The 23,465-nt window shown below is 39.0% G+C and overlaps 1 protein-coding gene across 5 annotated transcripts in view; it reads left to right on the forward strand.

Moving 5' to 3' along the window:
• Nucleotides 1-4,492: 4,492 nt before the first annotated feature.
• Nucleotides 4,493-23,465, forward strand: part of HEATR5A (HEAT repeat containing 5A) — a 154,883-nt gene continuing 135,910 nt past the window's right edge. For 2 of the 5 annotated variants that reach the window (XM_021004274.2, XM_021004278.2), the window contains exon 1: nt 4,507-4,768. The gene's annotated coding sequence lies outside the window, so the exon portion shown is untranslated. Of the gene's footprint in view, nt 4,769-23,465 lie in introns of all 5 variants that reach the window. The other 3 variants (XM_078151399.1, XR_013485420.1, XM_021004277.2) reach the window with 3 other exon arrangements.

Below are 23,465 nucleotides of genomic sequence, written 5' to 3' on the forward strand. Positions count from 1 at the left end.
AAAAGCATTTTTCTTGTTATATACCCATTTTCTTCCTTTGGCAGTTCCTATCCTTTCTCCACTCCATGTTCTCCTTCATCTCTGTGCCTTTGCTCATGCTGTTATTCCTCATGAGAATTTCCTCCTTCTCTTCTTAACCTACTGAAATCCTTCAAGACTCAATTCAACCTTTTATTAAACTTTAGCTTATTGAAACAGTGTGGTTTGACATAACAAACGTTTCCCCACACTCTTCCCCCTCTCCTTACAAATTATATTCCCCTAAAAAGTTTGTTGATTAATAGCAAGAAGGGATATGTCCCTTAACATTTGACAGTATAATGCTTACAATGACCATAATATTTGACCTGAGTTTCGTTGCCTCTCCATGCTAACCTTATTTACATTTTTTTAGTCATTGTGTGTTTCATTCATTTGCCTCTGCTTTCTTCACCTTGGATCACTGCACTCCATTTTTCTTGAAATTCTCTGCCATTTGCCATTGGAATATTTGTCATTTCTTAGGATAAGGTACAATTCCATCATATTCAAATACCATAATTTGTCGATCAGTTGCTGAATAGGTGTTTTGTTTTTAGCTGTTCATTATCACCAGTAATGCTGCAGTGAATATTTTTTATACATGTAGGTTTTTTCTTGCTAATAATAGCATTCCTACATTTTTCATGAAAGTGGACCACCTCAGCACACACTAACCTCTTCAGTATTATAATCACATACCAAAAAGTGCCTTCATTTTTTCATGTGTGTTAGTTTTTTCTTCCCAATTGTTCTTGGTGACCTTTTTCTTGGCTAGTAATTTATGTAAATAATAGAGACTCACCTCATCTAATACATGCTACTGATGTATGAATTTCTGCTTGCAGAAGCAAGGCTAAGTGATGGCCCAAGCTCTTGAGTGAGACTGGATCCATTTATAATACTTACCATATTACTAAAACCACCAATGCAAGCCCTACTTGGGTAGATTCCCTTTCTAAGAAGAAGAAACACTTGTACCAAATATTGTATGCTCTAACCCTTTTCTACTTGCATATTAACCCAGCAGAGTTTTCTTTGGAGTAGATCATAACCACTTGTAAAACTCTTAATTGGCCTATTAAAAATTCAACAGTATCCTACTCCTGAACCTTTTAAACTGTTTGTAATCAAAAGGATTACTTACTGCGCAGTACATAATCCTTTCAATTATACTGTTTAAGAAGCCAAGAAAGAGAAAGATTCTTCCAATATCATTCTCAGGAAAATTGGGCAGGGTGCACTGGGCAAGGCTGCCTACACTGAGATAATAATCACCTCCTAATTACTGTGGTATCAGAAATTTCAAACACGATGATTTCAGAAAAACCTGGAAAGACTTAACATGAACTGATGCATAATGAAGTGAACAGGATGTTGTACACAGTAACAGCAATATTGTTTGATGAAGAACTGTGAATGACTTAGCTGTTCTCAGCAATACAATGATCCAAGACAATCCCAAAAGCCTAATGATGAAGCATACTACCCAGCTCCAGAGAAAGAACTGATGCTGATTGAGTACAGACTGAAGCATGCTATTTTTCCGTTTTTTCATTTTTTTCTTTTATTCGAGTCTTCTTGTACAAAATGACTAATATGGGAATGTTTTATGTAATTGCACATGTGCACATCTATAACCTATATCTGATTGCTTACCATCTCAGGGAAGTGGGAGAGGAGGGAAGGAGGGAGGGATAGAATTTGGAACTCAAAACTTTAAATAAAGATGTTTTAAAAATTGGAAAAAGAAATCATCTCCTAAGGACACTGAAAATATCATTCTTAGATTCTTGGACTAATTATGATAAATTGACCAATACAAGCCTATCATTCAGATAACAGACCACTGATGTGCACCAAGGCTGAGCTGCCCCAAAGACCAAATATAAATTAAAAAAAAAAACTGTCCATGAGCTCAGGCACAATGTACCCTAGTCAATTTGTATTCCATAAACCTTCAAGGTCAAGATGGAGGCTTTACTGATGAGTTACAACTGAAACATGAATCTTTCTCTTTCAGCAGCTAAGTAGCACAATTCAGTCTAGCCTTAGAAAATTAATAGCTGTGTGACCCTGGACAAGTCACTTAACCCATTTGCCTCAATTTCCTCATCTATATAATGGGAATAATAATAACACCTACCTTAGTAGACTTGTGAGGATCAAATGAGATAATTGTAAAACACTTAGCCCAGTACCCAGTATATAGTAAGCACTATATAAATGTTAGCTATTATTACTATTATGTCCATATAAAAGAACAAGTGAATAGGAATAAATGGACAATGGATATTGATAGGGACTTAGAGGGAATGAATGAAAAGTTATGATATTTTATTCATTGCCATTTATAATGAATGTTATTGGCTACATTGACATTTATTATTAATTTATAACAAGTTATTAAAAAAATTTAAAAGGTTCTTTTAAAAAATGTAGCTTTAAAAAAATTAGGGTTATAATTTCCATCCATACTACTACTGTTCTTTGCAACTATTACCTCTGTCAGTGTGGATCTATTCCATCTAAAACTGCAGATGTACTGTTTCAGACTGCTTTTATCATCTGGTGGTAAGTCTGGTCTTATAACAGCAGACATTTAAATTATACTTTGTGCTTTGCAAAGTGCTTTACAGACATTACCTCAATTGATACAGCTCTGTGAGGTAAGCAGTTACAGGTATTATTATCCCCATTTTACAGTGGAGGGAACTGAAGTTGAGGGAGAGAGAAGGAGACTTAGTGACCTGCAGAGGCTCACACAGCTAGTAAGTACCTAAGTCAGAATTCAGATTCAATTTTTCTCAACTCTTAAGACCTTTATTCTACCCACTGAGCCACATTATCTCCAATAGAAGGTACACTTATAAATACAGTGAGCTAAAAATTTAAGTTCTGATCTATTGTTCATATACTCTGGCTTCCCTACATTTGGAACCCCCACTTGGAAGTAGTGAGGTTAGTCCCTGGACTAACTGTGATCTCTAATCTTATCAGGAAGCTGACCCTTAGCAACATTTATGTCCATATATTGGTTAGAGTGGAATAATAATAATAATAATATAGAACTAATCCTGCAACTGTCTTGTCAATATGTGGAATAAGAAAACACCTGCCGTTCTGCATCCTCCTTTTTAACTCACACATTTGTTGAATAAGATTTCAGAAGGCTTGAAGCTGCTTCTCTGGAATCTTTTACTGGTTTAGTCTCCATCAAAACAGAGCGGTTGAAATGGACCTTGATGGCTTACTTTAACCGGAGCCAACACTAAAAGGAACTTTGGGTCCTTTCTTATCCTCGAGGCAGCCAGCAAATAAACTATGACATTTATGAAATAAATGCCTAGGAAAATAAAGTGGAAAAGTCAGACACAGAGGTGAAACAAAAATATAAGGCAAAAGGTCCAGTAAACTACAAAGAGAAAAACAGTCTCTGTGGACAGCTAGAAGTTAGTAAAGGTTAAAAGTGAAAATGATAGAAATGGTAAAAGGGTAATTGGAATGAGGAAGAGGTGAGTCAGCAAGTTCTGTGAACTCAGCGGGAAGCCTGGCTGAATTGGTGAAAGAGGACAGCCAGAATTAGCAGTAAATACACTTGGATCGGAACCTGGAAGTGGTAGCACTAGGAAAAAGGTGGAAAGAGGGAGATGAGAAAGCAGATGACCAAGAATTCAGCTGCTTAGCTTGTTCAGTCTGTACTTTAAAAAAAACAAAACTAAACTAAAAAAACTAGGGTTTTCAAAATAGTGGTCGTTAAATTTGTGTTGGTGAAGCATTGATTGTGTAGAATTGTCTGACCAGGAAAAATTCCAGTTCCTATTAGCTAATAGTAATACCGTAAATAACGGGTTAGAGAGCAAGTAATTTACATTCCCGTGGTTATATTAGGAAAGAAAGTGATTTGGAAAATGGGGACCAGAGGGACTTCCGTCGGTGTTGTTTCTGGAAGTATTTAAGTGTAAGCCAAGGGAGACTCCTTGCCGGTGAGAGAATGGGCCTCAATAAATCATCGTAACTTCTTTCCAATTGAATACAGCCCTAAAGTACTACGTACGATTTTTCTTTAAGGCTCCAGAGAAGTGTGGGGTGTCTCGCCAACACTATGACCTGCTCTGTTTAGAAGTCATTCAGATAAACTGGGATAAAGGACTTAGACAGGACAAAGGTCTAAAAGGCCATTTTCAAAGAATTATTGCCAAAAATATTTAAATATGCCTCCAAATTGAAATAAAACAAAACCAGCTGTAAAAAAATGTTAGGCTTCTCTGCTTTCAAAAAGAATCTCGATAGGAAAGACTGCAGAAAATTTAAATGGCTAGTGAAAGAAAAAAAGACAAACAAAAGAAATATACGCAGAGAGAGAACTACATTCTGCAGGAACTCGCAAACTGCAAAACCACGCAACACACGCTTCTCCCCCGGCGCCGCCGCCTGCCATCCATCTTTTGGCGATAGATCAGTCACCCCTGCCAGAGTGGGCGCTCGATGGCTCGGCGGCCGGCTAGCGAGGCCTGCGGAGCAGTCCAGCCCGGGGGCTCCCCTCCGTCTCTCACACTCTCCGGCTCGCGGGCTCCCGGCTTTCCTGCACGCCACTCCTACTCGACCACCCGGACAGCTCGCGACCCCTGCGGGCGCCGCCCCTCCCCGCGCGCCCTGGCGCCTGCGCCTGCTGGTTTGTCTGTCGGTCAGTTCGTTCGTTGGTCAGTCAGTCCGATCCCCGCTCGGGTCCCGCCTGCCTGAGGAGCCGGTAACGTGCTGGGACAGGACAGGGCTGAGGACGGGGCTGAGGACTGCTCTGGGCTGGGAGGGACCGGCCGAGGGGAGACTCCCCGGGAGGGGGCGGTGTCGGGAGTCGGGCTCCGGGTCCTCGCCAGGCTGCGGCGGCAGCAGCGGTGGCGGTCCGGGCACTTGGACAGTGGGGCTTGGGGGGCGTCCTCTCCCATCCCTGCCCCATCCTGATCGGGCGAGAAGCCGCGTCCGGGGCGGAGGTGGTCGTGGGGAGTCGGGAATGTCAGTGGCGAGGTCTGGGCGCGAGGGTGGGCGCGGCATGGGGTCCGAGTCCCTGACTCGGGGGACGGGGCGGAAGAACCCGCCCCCCCAAGAGAGCTCCAAAGCCCCCCAGGGGCCTGAGGGAAAGACGGAGGGGAGAGGAGAAGGGGGCCGGGCATGACGGTGACAACTGCTGCGAGTCCCGCGGGTGCTTGTGTGCACGGGCACAACAGGTAGGCGCTGCCCGCGGACTCTGTGCCTGTCCCGGACTCCTGCAGACAATTAGCAGGGACCGGAGGGCAGGGCAGGGCAGGGCATAGCCTCGCTCTGTCGGGCCTCTGGGTGTGCCTCCCACCCCCACCCCCCGGGAACCCGCCCTAGCCGTCTGCGGGCTGCGCGCCGCGGCCGATCCCTGCGCTTCTGGGGCCGAGCTCAGAAAAACGAACGACATCCGACTCAAACATTTCATTTCTTGATGGGGACCTTAAAAAGAGCGATGAGTATTAGGGGGTTGTGGGTGCCGGGTTTACACAAGTCATTGAATTTGCTTGGGAGAGGGGGTGTAAACTTTTCTCCGAAGTTACAGTTTTCTCAGGAATCACCAGCCTACTCTTTTATCACAACCAACACAGTTGTAAGTGATTATTAACTGCTGCTGTACCAACTCCAAAGTTGTATATTATAATCAGTAATTGTAATAATGTACACCTCTGGCAAGATATTCTGACTTTGCTGTATGTGGAAGAAGAATCATAACTGAACTGTTAGATACCTTGAGCTTTTGGGGGCTTTTATTACAAATTATTATATAATATTTATAGAACATGATGGAATTATAGTAACATTTTAAAATTAGTCTTTACATCATACTCTCTTTGAGAAAGAAATGGCATCTAAACTTTGAGGATTTTGATTTTTATTTTTACAAGTGTTTTTGTTGATGTCATGGTAAATCATGGCAAAGCTGGAGGTGGAGCTAGAGGTTGAGTTTTTGCCCCTTCCTATGTTTTATTTTATTTTTTATTATTGTGAATTTGACAAACATGAACAACATAGATGTTCCTTTATGCAGAGAACAAAGAGGATTAAATGACAGTAGTTCCAACATTGTTCTGCTTGTTTCTGTTTCCTTCTAACATTGTGCACTAATTCCGTTCACTAATGTGGATTGTTTTTAAATGTTCTGATGTGATTTGGGGGAGGGCGGGCTCATCACCCCATCAGTTCCATTCTCTATTCTTCTTTTTGGAGGAAATATCATTATCATTACCTCCCCATTCCCTCCCTTAAGATCTGCCACCATATCCCAGAAAACTCAAAAGTCCTTCCTTGCAACAAGTATTCTCAAGCAAAACAAATATACACATTAGCTCGATTTATGCCTCTAGTCCATCACCTCCCTGCCAAGAGATGGAAAGCGTGATTCATCCTCAAGTCTTCTGGAGTTGTGACTGATCATTGTATTGATCAGAGTTCTTAAGTCTCTAAGGGTTGTTTTCCTTTCCAATATTGTAATTCTCTTTTAAGTTGTTCTCCTGGTTCTTCTCACTTAACTTTGCATCATAGAAGACCTCCCTAGTTTTTCTGAATTGGTCCCTTTCATCATTTCTTAGAGTGTACTAATATTCTGTTACTTTCATATGGCATAATTTGTTCCGCAGTTCTCTAATTCTGTCACGTGTTTTTATGCAGGTCAAATTTGGTTTCAATAACTATTACAGTGAATGTGTTTATGTTATAAAAATGATCTAATCTTATTTCTTTCAAGTAGATATAGAAAATATAGGCATTACTTTTGGGACTCACTTTTTAATTTAAAAAAAACTTTTGCAAACTAATTTTTATTATAAACTTAGTGACTGCTAACTAGCAACTGTTGGTAATTGGACAGAATATGGGACTTTGAAACAGGAAGACCCAGCTTGTGATATTTACTAGCCATCTGACCATGAGCAAGTCACTTAAACTTCAGCTTCAGGCTCAGAAATTTATCAACTAAGGCCCTAGACATAAGTTAACAAAAATAACAAAATAACCATATGAAATATGAGATAAAATCTTACCCCAAGCCCTTAGGCTTTAACAAGGGTAAATTAACAAATAAAGAAAATGTTTTTATTCTTTATCTCTTTCCAGGCCTGGCCTAAATTCCCAAAACCTTTGGTCCTGCTTTCCTGCTTCTTTCCTTTTGTATAGTTATAGTCCATTTGTATACTTGTCTGGTTTTACCAATATCTTTCTTCATCACCTCATTTAGAGCTTTTCCTATTTTCTTATATGCTTCTCGTTTGCCCCTCTAAATTACCATCATATTCATTTTGGGGGGAGGGGTCTGGACATATGATATAATAAGGGTGGAGAATATTGCTGTGAAAGAAGAAGGAAGATAAGTACACTTTAAGTCACATTCTGAGAGTTGTTTGGGAACTGACAGATCGGTTTGGCTATTTGTCTACATAGCTAGTATGTTAGAGGCAAAATTCTGTTACATTGATATGCCATAATTTATTCAACCATTATCCCATTATTGGACAAATTGTTTCCAAGTTTTTGCTGTTGTAAGTAGAGCAGCTGTGAACTTTTTTGTACAACTAGGTTCTTTTTTCCTTTTTATGATGCTTTTATTATAAAGTCCTAGACAAGGTGGTAAACCTGTGGCCTTGAGGCTGTGTGTGGCCTCTAGGTCCTCAAGTGAAGCCCTCTAACTGAATCCAAACTTCACAGAACAAATCCTTTTATTAAGAGGACTTGTTCTGTGAAGTTTGGATTCAGTCAGAGAGCAGCATTTGAGGACCTAGAGGGCCTCATGTAGCCTCCAAGCAGGCTACAGGTTCCCCATTCCTGTGATCTAGCATATATCACTAAATCTAGAGGCATCATCATTTATGTAACTCTTATTGCATATTGTCACAGCACTCTCCAGTTGGATCAATCCCAACAACATTAAATTCATGTGATCATAGATTTAGACTGGAAGAGACCTTAGAGGCCATCTACTGAATGTCTTCTCCCTTTCTTCCCCTCCATTTTACAAATGAAGAAACTGAGGTCCTTAGACTGCAAAGCCAGTGCTAGTGCTGTTTACCACTGCCTTGCCAGTACTAGATTTTATCGTTTTCTTATTTTTCTATTCTAGTAGGTATAAAGTGGTGTGAGACCATAGTACTTTTATTCTGGACTAAATATGTTTCTCCTAATTTTGGTGATATCTCTAAGGTAGGGAATATTCTGATCACTGACTTTTCATTCAACAAATATTTTTGAGTATTTGTCATGGACCTTGGAGATACAACAATATAGGTGACAAAGTCCCTGTCCTTAAAGAAGTAGGTGGAGAATGGTGAGGTTAAAGAGAGATCCAGAAAAAGTGCTAATAGATAAATAAAATAAGGCTTGGATGAAATGACTTATCATTCAGATTGGGCCTCTGAATCCTAGTCTAATATCTTATCCCCTGAATTATTTTACATATTCTTTCTAAATACTGAACATTTCAAAAGAAGAAATGGGCCACTTCAGAATTTTTATTTGCCCAAATTTATGTCACGACTCAAAGTGACAGTTATTTCTGTATTTAAAAAAATACATCCTATCAGGAAGTGGTTTAATGAGATTATTTCATAATAACGACTGAATCTGTGTATAATTGGTAATTGAAATATAAGGTAGTGCAAAATTAATCAGCTAACATTTATTTCATACTTCTGTACAACAGGAACTATGCCAAGTGTTGGGAATACAAAAAAAGATAAAAACCTTTCCTTCCTTCAAGGAGTGCACATTCATTCTAATGAATACAGGATATGTCCAAAATAAACAGAAGGTAATCTCAGAGGGAAAGGTAACTGATAGCTAGTAAGGTGGCCAGGGAAAGGTCTCCTACTGAAGGTGAGATTTAAGCTGATGCTTTAAAAAAGTCAGGGAGCTAAGAGATAAGGATGAGAAGGGAGAACATTCCAGAAAGGGAGGGGGGAAGGGCAAGCAGCTATTGCAAAGCCAGGGCTTCTGATATCATGTGGGAGGAACAGCAAGTACACCAGTTGTAGCTGGATCATAGACTGAGTGGGGGAAGAGTAAAATGTAAGAAAGTCTATAAAGGAGGGAAGGGGCCTGGTTATAGAACCTTAAGTGCCATGCGCAGGACTTCATATTTGATCCTGGAGTAGTAGTGACTGGAAATTATTGAAGGGAGAGGTATGAGTGACATATTAGACTTCTGTCTACTTTAGAAAAATTATCTTGGCGGTTTGAGTAGAGGATGTATTGGAATAGGGAGACCAATTAGAAGACTGTTACAGTATTTTAGGCACGAAGTTTTAAGGACCTGAACTAGAGCTGTGGCAATGTGAGAGGAGAGAGGTAGTCATATACGAAAGCTGTTGTGAATGTAGAAATAACAAGAAATTTGGCATTGGATTTGATGAGGAGAGGATAGTGTGAGTAAAGAGTCGAGTCTGATTGCAGACTTGAGTTAACTTGGAAGATGCCTGCAATGCTGTCCTTCCTCATCTCCAACCACTTAGTTCCCTGGCTTCCTTCAAGTCCCAACTAAAATCCTGTTTTCTATAAGAAGCGTTTCTCTACTCCTGTTAATTCTAGTGCCTTCCCTCTTTTAATGATTTCCTGTTTTTCCTGTAAGTAGCTTGTTTGTACATATTGTTTATGTACAACACTTGTTTCCCCCATTTGATTGTGAACTCCTTGAGGCCATGCACTGTCTTGTCTTATCACAGAGCTTGGCATATATACAGTCAGCTTGACTGACTGACTAGTGCTCTTGGCGGTAATGGGGAAGTTCAGAATAGGGGACATTGGAGGGGGAAAGATAAATTCTGTTTTAGGTATTGTGGAGTTGGAGATGCCTACAGTTCATTAGTTTCAGATGTCCAGAAGGCAATTGATAATACTGTACACTCAGGAGAGAAACGAGGGCTGGATATATAAATATGGGAATCATTTGCGTAAAAATGACAGTTGAACTTCTGGGAGCTGATGACATCATTGAGTGAAATAATATAGTGAGAAAAGAGGAGAAGGCCTTGGACAGACTTGGATATCCATGAATGTTATAACCAAATTCCAGAGCTCCAAGGTCAAGGAGAAAGTGTTGCAAGCATGGAGAAAGTGTTGCAAGCAAAGAGAAAGAGACAATTTAAATATTGTAGAACCATGGCAAGTATCACAAAAGATTTAGCAGCTTCCACCTTGAAGGAACAGAGGGCTTGGAATGTGATGTTCTGGAAGGCAGAGGAGCTAAGGTTACAACTAAGGCTAACTTACCCAGCAAAAATGAATATTGTAATCCTGGGAGGGAGGTAGGGGGAGAGAATAGACATTTGCTAAAATAAAGGAATTTCTAGCATTCAGACCAGAACTGAATGGAAAATTTGATATTTCAAACACAAGACTGAAGAGGAACATGAAAAGGTAAACATGAAAGAGAAATCAGATTCAATAAGGTTAAACTGTTTATTTTCCTATATGGGAAGATAAAACAAGTAACTCTTAAGAACTTTATCATTATTAGGGCAGCTAAAAGGAGTCTGAATAGAGAGATTATATTGGGATGATCTAAAAAAAATGAAGGGGTGAAAAATAGATGCTCGGAGAGAATGGGGAAGTATGAGGAAGAATGGGGAAAATTATCTCACATAAAAGCATAGAAGGGAGAACTTTTACTTGTGTGGGGGGGAGGGAATTGGGCATGAGATAGGCAATGCTTGAACCTCACTCTCATCAGAATTTGTTCAGAGGGGAGGATATACACACGTTCATACTCACATACACATACTCAGCTGGGTATAGAAGTCTCTTAGTCAGCAGGAAAGTAGGAGGGAAAGGGAGGGAGCAAGGTAATGAAATAGGAGGTGGATTAAAGGAGGCAATGATCAGAAGCAAAACAGACTTTTGAGAAAGAATAGGATAAAAAGGAGAGAAAGATAAACAGGAAAAAATAATCATAATATGAATTCAGCCATAAAACAGAAGCAGAAAGCAGAATGGACTAGAGACCAGAATCCAGTAATAATGTTCTGTTTATAAAAGACATACTTAAAACGGAAGGACACACAGAGTTAAAATAAGGGCCTAGGGTATGCTTCAGCTGAAGTGGGGGGGGAAAGCAAGGATAGCAGTCGTGATCTCAGATACAGCAGAAGCAAAAATAAACCAAATTAAAAGAGGAAACAACAGCAAAGAAACAACATTTTGCTAAAAGGTTCATAGACAATGAAGTAATATAAAAAAATTTATGGCAAGTTTCTCTGATAAAGGCTTCATTTCTTAAAAATATAGGGAGTTGAGTGATATTAGTTTTTTTAAAATTGCCATTCCCTAATTGACAAATAGTTGAAGGATAGGAACAGGTAGTTGTCAGAAGAAGAAATCAAAGCTATCCAGAGTTACATGAAAAAATGCTTTAAATCACTACTGATTAGAAAGATGAAAATTAAAAACAGCTTATAGGTACCACCTAGCACGTATCAGAAATGACACATGCTGGAGAAAATGTGTTACTTTGTATTTTTGGTTCTCTTAATATACAACTGGGAGGGGAAAAAATGTTATGTGCTTGGCCTAATTTCTTAGCTTGGAATTCAAGCAATCATATTGTTTGTTTGTTTTTTGCTAGGCAATGGGGTTAAGTGACTTGCCCAGGGTCACACAGCTAGTAAGTGTTATGTGTCTGAGGCCAGATTTGAACTCAGGTCCTCCTGAATTCGGGGCCACCTAGCTGCCCCTCAGGCAATCATTTTAAATATTTAAGGTACATGTATCTCTGCCTTTAGGGCCAAGGCCTCTTTTAAGAAGCCTACTTTTGTGAAAGTTTTTTTTGCTTTAGGCTTTAATTACGAGCATCCATCCTCTAAGTTCATTCACGTAATAACACTGTTCAAGTATACAATGTAGTAAAACATAACAGATACTTATTAGGCACCTAAACTGCCACTTACTAGACTAGTTCTCTGGCAGATAAAAAGTTTCGGTAAGACAATCCTTGAAAAGTTTTGTGGGTTGAGAGTCAGAGTGATGCGATGTGGAGTTGTTGGGAATCCTGAAATGACAAGGGTACAGGGCAGTCAGTGTCTACCTAGAATGAATTCAGGCAGTCAAACCTTCCATTCGGGACAGATTTTATTGTTACACCAATAGAAGCAGACGGGGTTTCTAGCAAACCTGCAACTTAATGGGGGTGAGACTGATGCTTATATGGAAAAGGGACAGTGAAAGGATCTGGATGGGATTAAGGAGTGGACCACTGAGACAATAAAAGGAATGTCAAGTAAGCTAATTAGGTGATCTAGGTGGGCTGGGGTAGGCTTAATGTCTTGGGTGGAAGTGCCAGTGATCTGGACTGCTGAAATGTATAGGAAAATTCAGGGACTGGGTTGCTTTCAAAGACACGGTCTTTCCCTTTTAGCGGTCCAGGTACTATTAGCCCATCGAGAGGATTTAGAGTTGAATCATGGCTCTGTTACTTATTGCCAATAGGCAAGTGACTCTGGGCCAAAGTTTCTTTATCTGTAAAATGAGAGGGTTGAAGGGACCTTGTATATCCATTCTGTTTCTATATCTATGGTCTCAAAGTAATCAAGTAGAATTGAACAGGCTAATAACAGGGAGACCTATCATTCATTTCCACCAAAGCCTTCCAATGTATCAAGCAATAACTATGGGTCTATGCAAGTTTTCAGTTTCCTGTTTTTCAATCTATAAGTTCACAAATTGCTAAATCAGAGATTGAAATCTTGGCTAATGACTAAATTTGTTATAAAGGCCAAAAACAGTGTAGTTACTTATTAGATCGGAACTAGTTATCGTAGGAAAGACTTGGATATGATTGGATATACTGACACAATCTACTTATGTTTTTGAAGTGTGGGAAATATTTGGGAATACCATTTAAATTAGGAAACTGGAGACTGGAGGTCAAGAAGAGAAACTGAATATGAAACTCACCTCATAGCTTTTAGGACAGCTCTGATGTGTTAATATTCATCCAGTCTTTTGTGGGTGTAGAGGTAGATTTTGGTACAAGGTCTTCCCAGTACTGTTCTTTAAAAAGCAAGCAAACAACTTTGTCACATCTTTTGCTACATATCTTGTGTTTTAAGAATTGCAGTTCTATAATTTCCTTCCAAGTAGTACATTAAATCTTACTGAAGGTTCCTGAAATAACCATATAAATTAGAAAGGTACTTTTAAAATCTAGATTCTAGATATCTAAATACTTTTACTGAGATTCTAAGGTGTGTGTGCTGGCTTCCTTTTAGGTAGGCTTCCAGATTGAAAAAAAATTATCTTGTTGCTTTTATTCCAAAACTGATTAAACCGTCAATCTCTTTCTCTTTGCCAAGGTTCTAAAACTACATTGTTTAGCTAAATCTTTTCAGTACTAACTCATTTACAAGCGAAAAACGTATCCCAGTTGATATGCAATATAGGGCTGTCTTAGAAGTAGTCTCTCACTAGTCTGCTTTTTTCTAGGTGGAAAAGCCCTTGTAGCTGGCACCCTGCAGTTCTTTTCTCTTTCCTTCAACTGTCAACAATATTCATTCTTCTCTTATTCAACTAGCTCCCAGATTAATACTCTTAAGTGTCACTGGAACTAAAAATATCCTGAAAGTAAACTGAAAGCATTCTGTTTAAAAAAAAAGAAAGGTACAGATAAATATCATTTAACAGTGATAAAATTTTTATCAGGTGCTTGGGGTGGAGTGAATCATTTTGGGGCTAAGTTGTGGGATTTTTTTTCCTCAAAAGCATTTGTACAGTTGGTAGAGTGATGAGCTCAAACCCAAATTTTATTTATTTTTAAAAATTTATATCTTTATTTACTAACTTCCCAAAGATTTGTTATTCTAATTATTTACTTTGCTGCACAAAGGGACAAAAGGCTTTATATGGCTTGAGAGGCTAGTGATTATTTTGAGATTTTTTTAGTTGTAATGTTGCGGTCTGAGAGGTTGAGAGGTTGTGACCCCTCAAAGACTGAAGTACACGATGGGTCATCTGGAATGAATTCACAGACTCAAGCATTCTTTAAGTCAAGTTGGCAAAAAGTTTTTTGTTACGCTTTTCAGTGGGCAGGGATTCTTAAGGATCCTGCCATATTAAAGGGGTACAGTTAAAGTTTATATAGGATAAAATACAATAAAACATGTGCCAAATATGCTAACTAGATGATTCAGGGTGGGATTAAGGAGTGGTTAAGGAGTAGTCAGTTCTTAAAAGAACATGCACTTCTTGTACCTATTGCGCAGGCGTTTTACCCAGAGTTCACTAGGAAAAGCCCATAAGGGGGGCTGCATGGAGGTGTGGTTTTAGAACTGCTACGTCACTAAGTTAACTGGAGTTCAGGGTAACTGAGAGTTGTCCAGTCTGCCACCAATGTATGTCTTGTTTGACAAGATAGATGTAGGGAGTATACGTAAGTCTTAAGTCTAGAATACAGTTAATGAGGAGCCCAGGATGTAGATAATGAGGTAGGGCAGTAGTAGAGATAGTCCAGTGGGTAAAAATGTCTCTATGACCCAGTGCAAAGCCAGTTCAACCTAATAATTCCTTCAGGTGCTGTTTGTTACTGCACCAAAGAGAGATAAGGGTCTTGCTGGGACCCACTCGTGAGTAATTGCTAGGCACAGTGGCCTTGGGCTGGGGAGAAACTGTCAGGGATAGTGTTTCTGAGGCTAGGGAGAAATTGGGGTCCAAGCACAAGCACCCAAACACAAGCACCCAAGCACCCCATCAGTAACATGTTACCACAGAATGTTTTTGGTGATTTTAAATCACTTACTTTATACACTCCACCTACTCTAGTGTAAACTAGATTTCAGGAGATTTAGAGATTAAGTAAGCAGATTGCTAAGTCATATGCTTTAAAAGTATGGGTACCTTTGGGGCTTGAACGGTCACTTCAAGGAATTGAGTGTCCCTTAGAGTAGAGTAGGATTGCTGAGCGGCTCTGAGAACTGAACTGAGGTTAAGCCTCATAAATTTACATAGATGAAATCAACTTGATTTAATTTCCTTCTCTGGGGATGTTCAGCAATTTAGGATTAGAAAAAAGAGATATCAGTTGTTTTCATTTTTTTGTATCTAGCATTGAGCGTACTGCTAGTCATATAATAGGTGCTAAAATAAATGCTTGTTGAATTAAATTGAAATCACAGTTATTAGAGGTTTAGAATAAGCTAGAAGAAGAAGGGAGGAAAAAAGGATAGATTCTAGAATGGTGGCTTGTAGATCTTTGCTAAACATGCTTTCTATGTCTTCACCTAAGACATTAATAACATAGGAGTACAGGCCCCAAAACAGAGCCTCTCTGGTATTCACTAGAGACCTTCTGATTTGGGAAAATGATCTGGGAAAAAAGTTGAAAATTTTAAATTATAATGAAAGAAAGCAGATTAAATGAGAATTAAAGGAGTAGAAAATAGGACATTTTAGTCAAAAATGGACTTTTGAATTACAGTTTAGAGTCTTGAAGATAGTGTAGTTTTGTGAGTTGATGAAGACCAAAGGTATAACCCTATAGATAAGTGGCTTATATGGGAATTAAAAGAAACATCATAGAGTTGAAAAGGCTGAGAAATTGTGCCTTCCATGTTTTTCTTTTTTAGACTAGACTTATGATTTCATTTGTATATGGGTCTTCCAGTCAGGATTTGCCAGTTCAGATTTCCTGCAGTCTGAGAGGGGTGCCTAGGACGTGAAGCAGTTAAATGACTTGCTTAGGAGGGCCCTATTGCTAGTATGTGTCACAGGTGGGACTTCAGAGTCTTCCTGAACTTTAAGATCAGCTTTCTATCAACTAAGCCTTGTTGTCTCTCCACCTTGCACATAGTAGGTATGTAAGTATTTTTTTACTTTGAATTTTAGTTTATGCAGAATTGTAGAGTGTTTTTAGTTGCATTTAGCCCCAGGCTTTTCCAGGGCCAACTGTAGGTATTTTGTAGTTGTAACATTATCATACTGTCATAGCATGCTAGGAGTGTAGCATATGTCTTGGGAATCTCTCTTTTGAGGATAATATAGAGGTCATAAAAATCTTTTAGGGTTTCTCATCATTCTGAAGTTACTGTAAATGTTAAATCAGCTTTTAATTCTAAGTGACCAAACCTTCTGCTATATCACTCACCTAGTGTGTTCTGTCAGGAACTTAGAGGATGGCACCATCAGTCACTGGTAGCCAGTCCTGCAACAGTGTTCCCTGAAACTAATCTGAACCTATACTTAAACCTGATTTATGGGTGTGCAGTAATATCACAACTATAAAATGAGGAATACTTGTATTAACAGCTCATATAAAAAGGACCTAGCATAAGTGGTTTAAAGAAAATAGGAAAAATGCTAACTATAATCCTTAAAATGGCCAGTAAATCATTGTTGAACTGGTAAAAATGTTGAAAAGGTCAGAAATATGTTTTTATCTGGTAAATACACATTTGTGAAGATCTTGTCAGCCAAGTTAACTTTTTTAGTGATATCTTTTGTTTTCATGTTACCTTCATTTTCAGATCTATCCCACCCCTTCCCTACCCAAAGAATCATGCTGTATAACAAGGAATGGAAAAGGGGGGGCGAGGTTGGGGAAGAAAAGCATCTTGGTAAAACTACCAACATATCAGCTGAATCAAACAGTATATGCAGTGTTCTGGCTACATAATTCCCCCATCCCTGCAAAGAAAGGTGGTACATTTCTTCAGGACCAAATTTTAAATTGTACTGTACTAAGGGTTTCTTTGGTTGTTTCCAAACATTGTTTTACTCATTATATATATTGTTTTTCTGGTTTTGCTTACATCACTTGACATCAGTGTATATGCCTTACCATGCACAGTAATATTCCATTCACCTACTACAATTTATTTAGTCATTCTCCAGTCAATTTGGCATCTATAGTACTTTGTTTCCAGGTACCACAAAATGTACTGCTATAAATATTTTGGTGTAAATTAGGCCTTTTTTCTCTTTAATCTCATCTTGGGGGCCTGTGACTAACAGTGGGATCTTGATCTGTTAAATTTAGGTAAGCAGATTTATTCTGAAAGAATGCTTGAATATTGAAACAAATAGAAACACTCTTTGATAGGATCATAGATGTAGCTCTGGAAGAGACCTTAGGGGCCAATCTTATCAAACATCCCTCATTTTACAGATGTCAAAACTAAAGCCCAGAGAGATTAAGTGACTTGTTCAAAATCACATAGATATTAAGTGACCAAAGCAGGATTCGACCCCTAACTCCAAATTCATTATTTTTTCCACTGTGGCACCTGAGAAACTGGATGAAATTATCTTTTAAAGAAAAATAATAACATGATAAAACATGCTATTTCATCTTCAGTGTGACCCAGAAACAAAGCCTCAAAGTTTGCATAGAAAACATCAACATTCTGAAGACCAAAGAAAGTAAGCATACCAAAATCATAAGTGTTGAGTCTTTACTTTGACAGCAGTATATTTGTTTGGATGGACTTTCAGAAAGTCAGTCAAGTTTGTTACATAGACATATGAGAAATTTATTGCAAAAAAAGAGAGGAATTAACTATTGTAGGGTAATTGGATTTTAACTAAAAACAATGTCTCAGCTCACAGTACACTTTCTGTAAAGTAGTTTTTGATCCCAAAATGGTATGATTAAGCTTAATAAGGTACATTATTTACTATATTTGGCTCCATATTACTTCAGACTATTTCTGAATGTCAAAGCCAACCTCAAAGGAGAAAGATTTGACACTATTATGGATAAGCAACAGAATGTGATACAGGCTTTGAAAGCAGTTTCAAAAATGTTTTTAGTTATAGCAGCACATTTGGAATAAGGACAGGCAATCCATAGCTTGTGATTGGGTTGTGTTCCAGAGTTCTTTTTTAAAATGATTGTTTGAAACTTGGAACACCTTTTCCCCCTGGAAATAATTTTACAATTGATAGTTAGATTTTGAGGATAACCCCCAAAGCATATCTATCTCATAACTGCAAAACTATAGTAGTAGAATGAATTCCCTATCTACAGATATGTGGAGCTGTATGTATAGTGTATAGTAGAAGTCTTTTGTGTTTCCCTTGTTGACAATGTGGAGAAATGTGAATTGTATGATAGTACAATTAGGTGAATTTCTATCTGGTTGAAAATACTCAAAGAGCATTGATTAATGGATTGATATAAATATGGAAGGAAGGTCTCTAGTGAATACCAGAGAGGCTCTGTTTTTGGGCCTGTACTCTATGTTATTAATGTCTTAGGTAAAGACATAGAAAGCATGTTTAGCAGATTTCTGCACAACACAAAGCTCAGAGAAATAGCTAACATATTAGATAAGACTTAGGATTTTAAAAGATCTTGACAGGTTGTAAGATGGGCCAAATCTAACAAACTTAAATCTAATAGGGATAAATGTAAAAAAAAAATCAATGCACAAGTATCAGGGATACTTCATTTTCAGCAAGAAAAGGACTTGGGTGTTTTATTTGAACATGAGCCTGGTATGAGTCAACAGTTTGATGTAGGTGCCAGTGTTGTTGATGTATCTTATACTATATTAATAGAAGTATAGTGACAAGGGACTTAATGGTCCCTGTCTGCTCTGTGTTGGTAAGACTATGTCAGGGAATACTTTGGTTCTAGGTATCACGTTTTGCTATGCCATAATGCATCCAGAGGAAAACAAGGAAGTTGTAAGTCAGTCAACATGCATTTATTAAACATCTGCTCTGTACCAGGCACAGAGAAAAGAAGCAAAAGATGCCCTGCCTTCAGAGACCTCAAAGTCTAATGGAAGGAGACAGCAAACAAACAAGGAATACACAGGATAACTAGAAAATAATTAACAGAGGCAAAGCACTAGAATTAAAAGGGATTGGGTTGCAAAAGACTTCCTGTAGAAGATGGGATTTTAGTTAGAACTTAAAGGAAGCTGGGGACAGAGATGAGGAGGGAGAGCATTCCAGGCATGGAGGACAGCCAGAGAGAATGTCTTGTTTGTGGAGCAGCAAGGAGGCAGGTGTCACTGGATGAAAGAATATATGGCAGGGAGTAAGGTATAGGAAGACTGGAAAGGTAGGAGAGGGCTAGGTTATTAAAGTTCTTCAAAAGCTGAATAGAGAGCACTGGCCCTGAAGTCAGGAGGACCTGAGTTCAAATCTGGCCTCAGACCAAACACTTGACACTTACTAGCTGTGTGATCCTGGGCAAGTCACTTAACCCCGATTGCCTAAAAAAAAAAGCCAAGTAGAGGATTTTTTATTTAATCCTAGAGATGGTAGGGAGCCACTGGTTATTATATTGGGGGATAACATAGTTGGACTTGTGCTTTAGGAAAATTATTCTGGTGGTTAAATGGAGGATGGACTGGAGTGAAGAGAAGCTTGAAACAGGCAAATCCACCAAGTAGATTTGAGAATCATCAACATAGAGATGATAATTAAACCACATAAGCTGTTGAGATTACCAAGTGAAGTAGTATAGAGAAAGAAGAGAAAAAGGTGCAGGATAGAACCCTGTGGGATTCCTGTGATTAGAAGACCTGGATGGATTTAGCCAAAGAGACTGAGAACCAGAAGACAATGGTATCCTAAAAACTTAGAGAAAAGACAAAGAGAAGAGGGTGATCAACAGGGTCAGAGACTGCAGAGAGGTAGAAGAGAATGAGAATTGAGAAAAGACCATTGAATTTGGCAATTAGGAGATCATTTGGTAACTTTGGAAAGAGCAGTTTTAGTAGAATGATGAAGTTGGAAGCCAGATTGTAAGGAGTTAAGAAGAAAATGAGAGGAGTAGAAAAAGTGGAGATACCTATTGTAGATGGCCTTTGTAAGGGCAGAAGAGATTTTAGGAGTACAGTAAGCAGGGATGGAAAGAACAAGTGAGGGTTTTTTTGAGGGTAGGGGAAACTTGGGCATGTTTGTTGGCATTAGGGAAAGAACCAGCAAACATGGAAAAATTAAATAAGAGTGGGGATGACAGAAGAGGCAGTCTGTTGGAGGAGATGGGATGAAATGAGATTGTTTAAACAAATAATTAGTCTTGGTAAGGAGTAAGGCTTCATCATGTAAGACAGGGTGAAGGAGGGGATAGTTGCAGAAGGCATCTGAGTAATAAGAAATGAGGAAGAGGGAGGAAGAAGGAGCTCATAATGAATGGCCTCTTTTTTGGGGGGGGGCGGTAAAATATGAGGCAAAGTTGTGAAAGGAGAGGGTCAGAGAAGGGGAAGCCATGGGAGGTTTGAGGAGGGATGAAAAGTATGAAAGAGCTGCTATAGAGAGTGGGATAGAAAGTTGATAAGGCAACTATAGAAGGATTGCCTAGCAGCAATGAGGGCCTTTTTGAAGTTGTGCAAGATAAATTTGTAGTGGATCCAGTCAAAACAGTTGTTATTTTCTTCACCTTTGTTCAAGCAGTGCATATGTAGGAATGAAGGTGGTAGATGTGGTCCAAGGTTGAGGCTTGAGAGTGCACAATCATAAATATGATAAGCAGTCCAGGAACTTGAGAGGAGAACAATGTAACACTGAACTAGTTCACCAAGAGAGTCAAAATGAGGAAAAAAAGAGAAAGTGGCTAATATAGGGGTGATGATGGTCTGGGAGAAAACTAAGGGGTTAAGAGTTTGAAGGGCATAAATGAACAGCAGAGTTTTATGGGGGAACACAGAGGGAGAGGTAGAAAGTCATTAGATTATGTCAAATTAAGGAGTTTGGGAATTCTTGAACGGAGGTATGGTGCATTTGTAGGTGATGACAAGATCAAGAGTATAACCATCTTTGTGTGTGGCTGACCTGAAGTGGAGTAGAAGGGATGTGAAATAAGTTGAACTGAATGGTTAGCATGTTTGAAAGAGAATCAATATGTATATTGAAGCTCCCAAATATGAGGGTAAGAGTTGGGAAGGAGAGAAAGCAACCAGGTACCGAATACATTGAGGAAGGAAATGAAATGTCCTGGCAGTCTGTAGACAACAGCTACCAAGATTTTGATTGGGTTGTAGATATGAATTGTATGAATCTCAGAGGAGAAGAGGTTACCAAGTGATGGAGGTAAAGGGAGAAACTGGAACCAGCAATGGGAAGGATTATTCCAGCTCCTCTGTCTTGACCATTGAGCCTAGAAGAATGAGTGCAGTCAGTACTGGAAAGGGTAGCCAGTGAAAAGGGACCAGGTTTCAGTAATAGCTAGAGGATGGGAGAATAATATATTTTGGATGAAGATAAGTTTGCTGCTTATGGACCAGGCATTTCAGAGGTCACAGTAGAAAGGGAGAGTGGTATTTGGTTAGAACTTTCAGGTTAGAATTGGGGGAGATGGGAATAAGGAACTGAGTAGTGGGGGATAGGGAATGGGGTTTGGATGATGACTTACTGAGGTTCAGGATCTCTGGAATGTATAGGGTGTGAGAATGTTCATCATTTGAAGGAGTGATATCTGGAGAATAAAATTAAAGGGTGAGAGAGAATTATACTGGGAGAAGGAGAAAGGGAGGGGTAATATGGGGTAAATAATCTCACATAAAACAGACAAGAAAAGGCTTTTACAGTGGATGGGAAATGGGGGAAGGTAAGAGGGAATGAGTGAATCTTATTCTCATCGGATTTGGCTTAAGGAGGGAATAACATACATGCTCAATTGGGTATGGAAATCCATCTTGCCCTACAGGAGAATAGGGGGGGAAAGGGACAAGAGAGCAGGGGGTGATAGAGCAGGGGAGGGCAGATTGGGGGAGGGGGTGACCAAAAGCAAACACTTATGAGGAAGGGACAGGGTCAAAAGAGAATAGAATAAATGGAGAGCAGCGTAGGATGAAGGGAAATATACTTAGTTTTTCACAACATGACTGCTATGGAAGTGTTTTGCGTGACTACACATATGTAACCTGTATCCAATTGCTTGCTTTTTCAATGAGGGTGGGTGGGGAGGGAGGAAGGGAGAAAATTTGGAACCAAATTTTTAAAACGTATGTGAAAAAAAATTGTTTTCATATGCAACTGGGAAATAAGAAATACAGGAATAAGAATACAGGAAATAAGAAATACAGGGTATAGAAATCTGTCCTGCCCTACAGGAAAAATAGAAGGGGAAGGGCATAAGAGAAGGGAGGGCAGATTAGGGGAAGGGGTATACAGAATGCATGCCATCTTGGGGTGGGGAGAGGGATAAGATGGGGAGAAAATTGGGAACTAAAAATCTTGTGGAAGTGAATGTTGAAAACTAAAAATAAAGAAAAAGAATGTAAAAAAAGAAATTAAAACTATAGTTATATGAAAAAAATCACAAAAAATTAAAAAGAGAACATTCATCATTTAGTGGAAAGTGTCACTTCTTTCAGAGGAGTATGGAGATTGGACTGGAGAAAAATGAGGCACTAGATGAAAGGTATGGTCAGATGGCAGGCCTCATTTCACTATTCCTCTTCCCTCTGAAGGTTGAGGATTAAGCAGGGAACTGTGCAGTAGGAGATAGGAGTCCTCTTCCCCATTGACTTTAATGCAGGAGATGGCTCCAGACATCAGAAATAGGACCAAGGGTTAGAAATTAGTGGAAACTAAGAGTTTATCTCAATCTAGTAAAGCATTTTAGATCCTTCCAAAAATGTCAAGGGCTTCTTTATGAGGTAGTGTCATTGTAGATGTAATTTTTATGGCCACCGAATATACTGGAGTTAAATATGGGATTTATAGATAGAAGGGATCTTCTTGATGCCTTAGTCCAGCCCCCTTATTTTACAGATGAGGAAACTGATGCACCAGTGAAATCTTGAAAATATACTCTGTGCTGTAGTACAGCAAAGACCAGACCATATAATCTGCCTCCCAGGCCAGTTCTCTATCTGCTATGTCAGGGAGACCATGTGCTATAGTGCAGCGCTTCTTAAACTGTGGATTGCAACCATTAAAATCCGAGCCTGTGTTCTGAACACAAAGTGTGTGCACTTTGCACTGTGCATGCCCTCAGGTCAGCAAATGCTGGACTTGGGAGTGAGGAAGACCTGGGAGTAAATCCTACTTCTGACACCTGTTAGCTCTGTGACCTTGGAGAAGTTACTTTCCCTCTCTGAGTCTCAGTTTCTTCATTTGTAGTAATATAGATAGTAATATATCTGTAATAATGTATGTAAAATGCTTTGTAAACTTGAAATATTTGTATAGATGTCAATTATTACCATAACCATATTTTTTATTCTGAACTTAACAAATATAAAATAAAAAGTGTTTCCATGTACATTGTAGACAGAGGGAAAGGACTACCCACACTTTATACTAATTTTGATCTTCACTTCAATACACAGTAATTCAGGAATTACTGAATGGATTGTTTCCTGTTTAAAATATAATAAATTTCATTTTTGTAATATTCTTTGGTGCTTACTATATCATAACATATGAGCACAAGGCTTCTCTGTAATGTAAAAGCCTTTGACCTCTCTTCCTTGTTTCTGAGCCATATTTCCCAATAT

Source organism: Phascolarctos cinereus, unplaced genomic scaffold (assembly GCF_003287225.1).
Source record: "Phascolarctos cinereus isolate Bilbo 61053 unplaced genomic scaffold, phaCin_HiC Scaffold_3;HRSCAF=262, whole genome shotgun sequence".
Lineage (NCBI taxonomy): Eukaryota > Metazoa > Chordata > Mammalia > Diprotodontia > Phascolarctidae > Phascolarctos > Phascolarctos cinereus.